General features: G+C 37.3%; 1 protein-coding gene across 9 annotated transcripts in view; it reads right to left on the bottom strand.

Annotated features, from left to right (window-relative positions):
* Nucleotides 1-12,263, bottom strand: part of LOC124150850 (protein FAM13A-like) — a 100,544-nt gene that overhangs the window by 41,068 nt on the left and 47,213 nt on the right. For 2 of the 9 annotated variants that reach the window (XM_046522966.2, XM_046522967.2), the window contains one exon: nt 7,990-8,041. The exons of the other annotated variants lie outside the window; for them this stretch is intronic. The gene's annotated coding sequence lies outside the window, so the exon portion shown is untranslated. The remainder of the gene's footprint in view (nt 1-7,989; nt 8,042-12,263) is intronic. 9 annotated transcript variants of the gene reach the window in all.

Here is a 12,263-nt window from a genome sequence, read left to right as displayed (position 1 = left end):
AATTCCCACTCCCTTCACTATCACCTGCCACCAATCTACCTGCACCATGCATGCATTCAATTCAGTTTGTTGCGGTCTCCATTGGAAATGTCGTGAGTTTTAATCATGATGATGCACACTTTATGGGGATTGCCTCTTGTTTGTAATTTGCGTGGCTATTTCTATTTAAAGTGTGTACATGTTTCATAGTTTGGTTGCTCTCTGGGGGTGTTCTTTTGTAGGTCAGTATATACCTATTCACTCCCATACTTTAACATAGGCTTACAATAGTCTTAGCGCTAAGATCGTTTTGTGCAAGTGGGCCCTGGTCCATGCCTCAGATGTCAAGGTGTTGTGTATAATATTCAGCACTGATCAACAGTTTATTTCCTCCTATTCCGTTTCAACTTCTTGCTCTGACTCACCATGAGATGACAGATCACCCTTATAACACTCTGTTGTGGACCTGGTTTGGGACAAGTTCTGGAAACAACCCTCTAAGTTTGTTGGGTGTCAAATTGCTTCCTTGGAATGCTGTGTGCAAAGTTTTGTGAAGAAAGTCTTATACTTGACTTGACACAAAATGTTATCAGATGCCACGGAAGTGCTCATCACAATAGTGTATCCCCAAGGCGGCAAATGCTGGAGGGTTGAAATCCGCTTAACAAGTCATCTGAAGCCGACTAAGAGTTATTAAGTGGGGTACTTAGGGTTCTTTAAATATTCTTGACAATTTTTTAATGTACAGTGACCCCAATTCTATTTGATTTTTCAAACTTGATAATGAAGACCCCATGATTTCAATTCTTAATTTTGAACACTCTGAAGACAAAAACAGAAGTATCTTAAGAATATCCAGGACTTGGTGGGGCGGTCGGGAAGCCTAGTGATTAAAGCGTTCGCACGTCACGCCGAAGACCCGGGTTCGATTCCCGACATGGGTACAATGTGTGAAGACCATTTCTAGTGTCCCCCGCCGTGATATTGCTGGAATATTGCTGAAAGCGGCATAAAACCAGACTCACTCACTCCAGGGCTTGGTTTAAGCAACTTGATTTAACTTGCACCAGGTGCATGTTGTTATGAAAACCCAGTTGCACCAGCCAAAGCCATGTTGCACTCAGGTCCCATAAACTGATCAAAGTTGGAAGTTGAAAAGCCGGTTGCTGCCACTGTCACATTAATTAATGGCATATTGCTGTAAAACGTAATCAAACAATCAAAATATGTGCACACAATATTGAAGTACTCGAAGAGTGATGACGTCAAGCCCACAAAAGCATGAATACCTTAGAGGCACTGAATCTGTTCAAAGATCATTGTCAGGTGGACAAGTAAGGATTAGGCAGACACAAATTTGAAATGTTTTGACATGCACTGGGTGCATGTTGACATAAACATTAAGTTGCATTTATCAATAATAGGTCACACTGGTGCATGTTTTACAAAGCTAAAAAGAGGCCTGATATCTATTGTTTTCCTTAAAGAATCAAGGCTTTATAAACAACGTAACTATTTCCAAATTACAGTCAGCCATAAAGCCTATTTCATTAAACTTTTTTTAATGTGTATCTGCTAAGCCATTTGGCATCAACTTCAAAACATGTCCCAGAAAACACTCTGTTGAGTGATTTACTGGCTAAGTTTTAGTGTAGATAGACATTAGATTTTTTCACGAACCAAATCAATCACCCTGTTGTCATAGTAATCCCTGGCATTATTATAAGCTCTAATTGAAAAGCCATGCTATTTCCAAATTTGAAATCAATCAACATTTTATCCATGTCCATACATCACTCTGTACAATAAAGGGAAATTCAAGAAAAAGTACCTTAATAAGCCATAATTCATGAAAATTCGTTAAAATTCCACAGAATAGACTTGAGCATAATATGCAAACATTCAGAACCAACAGCTGCTCCACCTGTAAAACCTTGAAAACTGCCATGATCAATGTTCCAGCAGCAACTCCACAAGTCCTGGACCACCACCTTCTACAAGCTGTTGTGACGGCCAGCCAGCAGCCTTGACAAGTGCGAGTCTCCACACTGGGAGACACTCGAGTCAGTCCACACAAGACCAGGATAAATACGTTACAAGCAACTATCACACATCAAAGGAGCATCAGCTACATAAATAGCTATGTCTAATGGTATCTCTTGGAAGCTCATGACAGTTTATGAAGGCAGGGAGCCTCACTGAGTGGGGCATCTTGGCTAAAATAGGAGTGATTATTCCTGATGATTAATTTGTTACCCTTCAAAAGACATCTATCTGATCAAAGTTATGAATGGCAGTACAAGCACACTCTGCAACCCAGCTCAGGAGGGCATTAGTGCTTCTCTAGCTTCCACACAGGGAAACTCATACGGAACAATTAATTTGCTCATCTGCTGATCAAAACAAAATTTAGGCAAACAATTCTTTACCTTTTGATTGGAAGTGTATTTAAGCTTACATCTTAGTTTAACGTTGCACCCAGCAATATTCCAGCTATATAACAGCAGCTTGTGAATAATTGAGTCTGGACCCATAAATCCAGTGATTGATATTATAAGCAGCAACCCACAGATGGGTACAATGACATGCAAAGCCACTGAGCCAGATACCCTGATCTATACTCTTACGGCCAATATAGGTTGCTGGGGACCTATTCCTACCTGGAATCCCCATGAGATTAATAAAGACAAGTAGATAATCATTAACCAATGTGCCATGCAATTGGCGCCTTGGCTACCTCACAGTAATCAGTACATAAACTAAAAGGTATATGGTCTACAGTTTCTGGCACATAAAATATTTTTGAATTCATTAAGATTTTGGAAGACAATGAACATACCTACCTTGAATTCAGGTAGATTATATTCCTTGTTTTACTATGAATAACACAATACAAATTTTGAGTGCAGGGGTAGACAAACATCCTGGCTGACTCAACAACTGCTCGTGTACTTCAATCCTGTTCACCCTCTTCATATTGCTACTGGCCGTGATAGTGAGTGAGGTCAAATGGGTTTTCATGTCGCATATATGAATATTGCACTTATGTAGCGACATGCATGCACGTGTGTGGATGCCTGTTCTGGTCCGGATGTATGCCAGTTCTCCAGTACTAGCTCACTGAGATATAACATGCTGCAGTTTAACATGGATACCCAGTCTGGTTAGTCCTTGTTTTATTCCCATCATGCCATTGTCGTAGCACCTATAGGGTAACAACAAGTACCATCTTTTAACGTCTTTTGGTATGATCGAACCCCCAACATTCCACTCTTCGGGCAGACACATTATCCACTACACCACTGAGGCGGTCAGATGGCAAGTGCTATTATCGGGACAAGGCATTGACATGAAAACTACTTTTAGAAAGTAGTGCGTTAGACTAAGATCTATGGACTAAGACAACTTGACTAGTCGATAATAAGTTCTGACAGCTGGTAACTGTAAATACATAATGTAGAGCAGCTAGTTTTTTTTATTTATTTAGATATATGGTAAAATGATAAATAAACTCAGGACAATGCCAAAAAGAGTATATCACTGATGAAAAAATTGCAATGTTATGTGCATTTTCATTAAGGCTGGTTGTATTGAAACTTGGCAAGTGGATTCTAATAGTGCGCCACACTGGTTGGCCAGGATATATTTGCTAGGAATATGAAGCCCTGTATCACAGACAGAATATTTGCCATTCACCTAAAACAAACTACCTTAAAGTGTTGAAGTGGAAAGTACTTGCTTATAATTATGTCATATATACATTCATTTAAAAAAATACATTTGAGTAGAGAGCCCAATAACAGTAGAAAATAAACACATTTTTAAAACATTAATTATACACCTTGTGTGAAATCTTGACAAATATCAGAATTGTTGCTGGGAAATTTGGAAAATAACATTGAAACTACAATTACAATTACAATTCTTTATCAACTGGCACAATATGTATACTTGAACTGTCATCCTAGCTGCTAAATAAAACAACGTTGTTCTGGAAACACTGTAATGATGATCATTGGTAACAGATCACCATACAGACAGTGTTGGATGTAACTTTGTTTTAAGAAGAACATATACTATACACAACTCAACACTCTCACTAAGTATTCACCTGATGATGGGGCAAGAAGTAGCCCTGAAACCTCATTACAAATAATGTAGAAGTAATTATCCATAAAATCGTCATGGCTTCATGTTCTTCCAACTTCTGAATGCGTCTTAAAGACTAATTCTATTCAAATTGCCTTCAAATGTAAAGCATTGTCTCAAATTTCCTTCATCTGAAAATGAGCAGGCAAAGTCTTAAAGAGTCCTGCGAGGCATCAACTCGCAGATATTCCCAGTTTCACAAGGTTTTAAATAACAGATTGTTCCGTACTTGCAACTGGTCGAGACGAGAGTGTGCAATGATGACACCATCACCAGACCAATCATCATAGCATTGATGGCCCTCTGAACTAAATGTCAGTAGACTGGAGTAGGCTCTGAACATATGTACAATACTATTTAAGAAATATACAACAAGTGGGACTTGTTTACCGTACAATAAAACACTGCAGGGAGAATAAAACAAATGAGATATCAATATTATGTACATTAGTTTTTAAGGATCTTTTAATACAATGTACAAGCTTTAAACATATTTAGCCTATTTAAATAATGATGACTCCCTGAATAGAGGAATCCGACCTCGGCAATATCAGACGTCGATTTTATGAACAGGGGAGTAATTTTGTTTTTTCCAAATATTCTCATAATATTCATGTCGATTATCTGTACATTTTCTCCCAGTACCGATTGTCATATCTCTCCCACTTTTGGATGCAACCGGTCTGCCATTGCGTTTATCTGCAATGCCCAGCTACATCTATGGGGAACAACTCACTAGACACTTCTCTATAAAAAATAACACCATCCACTTTACGACGTCATCAAATTGCGAGTGTATGTTCAAATCTCCAAAAATGACGTCATGATAGAATGCTTTATTGTAAAATAAACCACCCTTCGTTCTTCATTGTTCTTTGTGATTCATCGTGTAGCTATCTTATATTAGCTGCAATAGATACATATATATATATTCTCCTGTCCTCTGCATCAATGTAACAAGATGTTTATACAGACATCTCAGATAGTGAATGTTGTTGATTGCCAGTCAGCAATATTACAGCTAAATAATGGAGACCAACCTAGTGTCAATTAGCCAAACACCAGGAACCCATTTTAACCCCAGAAAGGGGAATCCCCTCAGTGGCGGAATTTTCATTTGGGGACGATTTCAACTGTCGTTTATTATTGTCTGTTCTAGGCTATTTTCCGTTTTTTAAATTTAATGTCAGTCAAGAGTTTGTTATTAAGTATGCCTTAAAGTATTAAAATCTGCAAAGTTGCTATGTTGACTTTATTTGCCCTTTATATAATTAAACATAATTGTTATAAAATAAACAGAGGTACTTGATGGTTAGCATCATGCAGTTGTGTTAGTAAAAGATGATTTGATAGAAATACATAATATAGAAACCAATCACAGATGCTAAAATTAAAGAAATGGTGATCTTAAACACAAAGTCTGACAATCTGTCGACTATTGCATGAAATACTAATACTGGAAAATCTATCCTCGATATAGTTTCATGCATGGACCATGCAGTGGCATATAATATTAGTTGTAAGGAACAACTGGTCGTATGCACATTATAACATAGGCTGGATGACCATGCAGTGGCACATAATATTAGTTGTGAGGAACAACTGGTCGTATGCACATTATAACCATATACTGGATGGGAGAGACATATTGTTAATTATAAATTACCATAACCAACATAAATCTTAGCATCAGATTGACTATCATGAATGTTTCTCTCAGTATTTCTGCAAAAATAACTAGACATCCTTCTAAACTTTGCATGTGCAAGTGCAACACTTTACAACAAAAAACAAAAACAAAGAAAGTTTCTAAATTTAAACAAAAGCAAATGAAGTAAGGCATGCCAAAAATAATAAACAAGCCTTGATCAGCAACACTAACTTAACATTTTGCAGGAATTAAATCGAATAATGTCTTCAAAGTAACTAATGCCAAGCTCTGAACCAAGCAGCATGCGTCATGCCATACAACATCAGGCAACAGTTTGCACCTACAGCAATGGTTAACAACACTAACTGAAATAGACGGGGGATGGTGGTGGCACGGAGATCAACATGCATGATAGAGTAACTAATCCAAATAAGGTAACAATGTCAGGGTTATATTACTTGTATTTACACATACAGCCTGTTCTCTAAAAATACGTAACCTCAAAAAACTGTTTTTATATTTTGTTTACCACTACAGAATGACAGGACAGTTGTCTTATCTTAAATATCTGCATTTTACTTAATAGTTACTAAGGTCCAAAATCAAGATGATAAAAATAAGCAAGTGTAGCATTTATTAGCCATGTTCCATTAACATTAAAAAAATATCTTTTGTAAAATAATATTTCATAGATTAAATATATATTGTTAAAGAAGACCCGGAATCCAGTAAAATGTCACATTCAAAGAAAAAACTGGGAACCTTAAGGAGCATTTGTCGTAATTATGCCCAAATCAAAATAGTGAGAGTAATTTCACAATCAATAGATGTCTTATGGGGCATTAATATCTCCTTAGTGACAAAGGTTAAATTATGCAGCATTTCTACACACTGGGACCAACACAGGGCTCACAGACACCATGAGATTTTCTATCTCAAAGTCTGAGATACAGGTACTGAGCCAACATTCAGGTGAGTTAGTGAGTGAGTAGGGTTTTTATCCCAGCAATATCAGGGCCAGAAACACCACAAGTGGGGTGCAAAGATTGAATCATGAGGGGAACTGAAATTAGTTTTGTTTTTTGGACAGGCCCCGTTTTAAGCACCGGGCTACCCTCTGCCTTACAAGTGGTTCCAAGATATGAGGGGTGCCTGGTGATAGCCAGGATCGAGAGCAGATAAATCAACTCTCCCATTCTGCAATGAAACTGTATGCCAACAGCTGCTCTAGTTCAAGCCACTAACCTCAGAACATTCTTTTTACTTACTTTCTGTTGCCAACATGCTTCTCTAATGTAATAATAATTCAATGTCGAGAAGAATTGTTCTGGTTTTAATTAAATCTGGCTGTGCAATGGGTGTTAATGGCTAAACATTTTTTTGTGTAACACCTCAAATCTTTGGCAGAATTGTAAAGAAATATATCAGACAGTGTATTCACCTTACATTAAAAGAAATTCTAATTTTCACACAGCTTCTCCAAATAAACAAACATCCAATATTTCCAAGTGTACTGAGAGATTTTAGCCATTCTGTATATGCTAATGCAACTTGATTTAACTGTCATGAAGTACAAACAAAGCATGTGAACATAGACTTTCCCACCATGTCAGTGACACTAGGTGTCATTAATGTCAGTGAGTGAGTGAGTTGGGGTTAACGCCGCTTTTAACATTATTCCAGTCATATCACGGGGTGTCAGCTTAATGTGGGAGGAAAGCCCCAAGTGATGCAGGTCTTAGACGTTTACCACTTTGGTGAAACCCACGAGCACAGGTATGGTGCTGACAAACCTAGAAACATAATCGGAGTGAACCGGGATTCAAACCCACAATCATAGGTTTCTGGCGTGCCTAAGGGATGCAACTCTGCACAGCGAATCGCGGCGCCTTAGACGACTGGGCCACCCCTGCCCCCTTATTAATGTCAGTAGTCATACAGATCATCAGTCACATAAATTGATCATATGACAGTCTAAACTTAAAAAAAACCAACAAAAATCACCCACCCATACACTCAAGCATTCAAAAGATGGTTAAATCAAACTAGCGGCATGGAAAAATGAAACATTTCATACCAGAATGTCTCTCCTCTCCAACTGCATGACCATTAGTTAATACCTTAACCACCAAGCAATATACACTATATATACACTAGACATGCCACCACCATCAAGTGGGTTCGAAAGGGTCAATGGGAAATCAACAAACCTGTCTGTAATGATGGGGAGATCTCTACAAGCTAGAAATATTATGACATGATCTGAAACGAAATATTTAGCCTGTTAGTCACACACAATGTCAACAGCACTCAGTGCCAGCCATTTTCACAGGTAAATGCATGGGTAGATATGTGTTAATATCAGATAAAATGAAAACAGTGTCACATGGTTATAGGAACAACTGGGTAAATAAACGAAGCATTGTTAGCAAATATGTTATGGAATGACAAAATCTAGAGGAATGAAATCAATTATTCCACTAAATACACTTATGAATCATTATTTTTTCAACCCATGGTCATTGATCATCATCATCATCATCAATCGATCATCATCATCATTGTCAATCATCATCATTAAAAAATCAACATCATCATTAAAAATCCTCACTAAACATAATTACCCCCAAAATATTTTACACCATCATCATCATCATCATCATCATCATCACTGAACAATACTTTACATTTAATGTTTGTCTTGTAGCGGGTTACTCAGCAATATTCCAGCTCTATGATGTCGGTCAATAAATAATCAAATCTGGCCCATACAAACCAGTGATTGATATTGTGAGCATGACCCACACCATCAGGTTATGATGTGACATATAAGTGACAGCCCGATGTATTGAGTCACCTCTTATGACCAGCATAGCTTTCTTATTCAGGGAACCTATTCCAACCCATAATAATTACTTCAGATCTTCATCACACAACATCATCATCATCATTAAAACTTCATCACTATTTTAACATAGGCTGAAGAGATTTATCATCAAAATCATGAGCAGCAGCAGCAGCAGCACCCAACCTTAGAGAGTGGTAATCCTCAGAATTAGTGACTATCTGACTCATCTCAGCCTTTGTAAACAAGACCCAGGGATAGAAACTAACATTTTTAGTCCACTAGCATGTAGAATAACATGTATATATGAAAACCTTTATAAATGGCACATTTCTACTAATCTTTATGATTATACCTAGTGGACAGTATGGTAGGACTTTAATGTCTCAGGACATATTAAATGCCATTTTCCATCACCATAACCTACCATAGTTAATTGATGCCTGGGCAATTATAGAGCTTGTGGTTACACCCGAGAGGATCTAGATGTTCATCTGAACCTGAGGCAGTCCCTGTCTGTCCCACACTTTTCACTGTGCCTACTTCAATTCTCATTGTTATTCATTATAGCACTGCTATGTTATAACATACATTATTGACATACAAGCTGTGCAGTAACTCATGCAGCATGTATGAAGTATTATGAGTATGTATTGTATTGTTAGCAAACCTGTCACGACTGAGCACTAATAGCAGTGTACTAACTGTAACTGGGAAATCAACCTGCTGTGGCTACATTAACCATAGAATTGATGATGCTCAATTCAATGAGAAATCTATGCATCACCAGCATGTCAAATGATAATTTAAGTGCTTGCAGTCTGCCTGCATTCATACAAAGTGACAAAGTGTTTATCATATCAGCTGTTTGTAAAGAGGCATGTTATGGTGATTTGATACCCCATGACTCTCAATTGACAGAAAAACTAACGCCTGAGCATGAAGCGACGTACAACCTCTGCAAAAAAAAACATTGAATTTATATTGATAGTGTTTACACTTTGAGGGAGATATTAGTTTTTAACTCCTAAAGGGACTGATGTCAAAGAATTATAAACCACCCTGGCATAGTCTGTTGTATATCTTTGCAAATTTTACAATAAATTGTACATTTATATATACTTATCCTATCGCACAACGTTCAATCTCATTATAAATCAGATCTGTAGTCATACACAAAGCATTTTACAATACACGATATAATACACGATACAACACATGATACGACACATGATACAATAGACGATACGACACACTTATGAACGAGCAGAGGCTGAGAAGCTGCTTTATTTCAAGAAATGTTTTAAATGAAATAAAAATATATTGAGCTATGTCTGTGTCATTTGAAGGGAGTGATGGCTTAAGAAGCTTTTTTACAAAATATATGTTGTACACTATAACTCTTCTAATAATAGAATAACAGGTTCTGAATGTATGTATATCAGTTTGCAGAAACTTTCATCCCAAAGAAGAGGGAGTGTGCATATGCATAACTTCTTTACCTAAGTGCAATCAAGTAACAGATAATACTACTTTCAGGGTGGTTTTCCTACATGTTATCAAAACTAGGACAGAAAGGCCACACTATATATTTGTATGGGTTACATATTTTTTTGCCAAACAAATAACTTGGTTACGTCGATTTTAAAACAAAATTTGGGTAGTTAAATATCTATATTTGTTAGGTATAAATTTGCTTGGGTCAGTTAGTTTGGTGGGAAATATCAAATGCAAACGGTCCATTCCACAAAGCTATTGTAGCGCTACGGTTATTGAAACTCCTATACTTTAACATAGACTTATGACTGTCATTGCACTACTATCGCTTCGTGCAACGGGGCCCTGTTCTGTCAGGTGCATGACATTTACTATGTGGACAGTCACAGTCACATGCAATTACTTGACTGTCTGGGGGACCATGATGGGCATATTATTTAGCGTAAACAATTAAAAAATATCGTAAATGTAAATTGAGTCAAAATTCTATTGTAAAGGATTAACATAAAACATCCATGAAAAACTGCTTATGTTACTGTTCACTGTAATCACAGTAACATCTGGAAAAGGTTGTCCTAACTTGATCTAATGACACAACGAAATCTGTCAGTGTTTGGTATTCGCAAAACACTGTCCATGATGACATCCAATTTGTGACAGGCCACAATTTATGGGTAACTGGTTTTCACTGACAAATAGTTTTGGGGAGGTGCAAAAAAAAACAGAAATTGTTTATCATACTACTTGTTTCTCAATATTGCAAAATGAAGTTGAAATACTTAACTCTGCAATAACCCAGCCCAATGATTGCAGCCTGTAAATAATCTAGTCTGGACCAGACAAACAAGTGATTGATATTATGAGCAAAAATACATGCCATCGCTGTAAAATCAATAAAATCACCTAGTCTGACCATAGCATAGGTTGGTGGGGATATCTAAGCCGAAATACCCACAGATTTATAACAAGTTCAGAATGTTTTCTACTTTTACTGTAACAAGAAGTTACACCCTCCTGTCAGACAAGGACCTTTATTTATTTTTATTGTTTTTATTTGAGTACACCTTCAAGCACTAGAAAAGACAGGGAAATAACATAAATCATAAATATTTTCGTCTAATTTCTTTTCGTGAGATTTTGGTTCTATTTGGTAGAGCAATGAACCCAAACTTTCAAAACACTGTTACCTCATAAACCATTCTTCGACCAACAACTTCTGACTCTACGTCCATAACAGGATATCACCATTACGGGCAGACCATGAGGAGAGGAGGGGGTCCCCTGGGGTGACAATTACAGGCCAGCCACCTTTAAACATTCATTCAAACTAACTGACATGGGAAATGCAAAATGTCAAATATGACCCCTATGTGAAATGAAAGGTATTCAAAACACCGTTGTCAGAGTCTGGCATTCATGTCGCTTAATGATGTCACTGAGGCTCACAGCCACAGAACCTCTGAAAGAGCACATTCTACCTCCCGGCCTGAGTATGTGGCGGCAAGCAGTAAAAGTGCCATCTAAGAACCTCTCACTGTAATGCTCCCTCACAATGACACAGCAGGTCCTAATCTGCTCTTTAGCTCAACTGTTTGCTGTTCGTTGTTTGTTTATTGTTTAACACCGCACTCAGCAATATTCCAGCTATATGACGGCAGTCTGTAAATAATCTGGACCAGACAATCCAGTGACATCCGATAATGAGCATCGATCCACGCAATTGGGATAAGATGACATGCAACCAAGTCAGCGAGTCTGATCCCGTTAGTTGCCTCTTACGACAAGCATAGTCGCCTTTTATGGCAAGCATGGATTGCTGCAGACCTATTCTAACCCGGATCTTCAAGGGTCTCAACTGTTTGTAATTTTCAACTATTAGTACTCACTGTTAGTCCGTGAAAAGTGAACCAATGAACGTAACTGGACTGTATTTAGGCATTTCAAGTCTTATTTTATTTTAGTTTTATAGTAATTTAGTTGAGGACAAATTGGCACCAAAACAATATTTAACATGTTCATTCTTCATCCCATATATTCCACTGCCCATAATATTCCACAAATTGTATCATCATAAAATTAAAGTATTTCAATAATATAAAATATCCATAAATATAAAAAATTGAAACATTCACCATTTACATG

Source organism: Haliotis rufescens, unplaced genomic scaffold (assembly GCF_023055435.1).
Source record: "Haliotis rufescens isolate VD_foot unplaced genomic scaffold, xgHalRufe1.0.p SCAF_11, whole genome shotgun sequence".
Lineage (NCBI taxonomy): Eukaryota > Metazoa > Mollusca > Gastropoda > Lepetellida > Haliotidae > Haliotis > Haliotis rufescens.
Note: the sequence above shows the minus strand (reverse complement) of the source record. Positions and strands in the feature narration are given on the sequence as shown.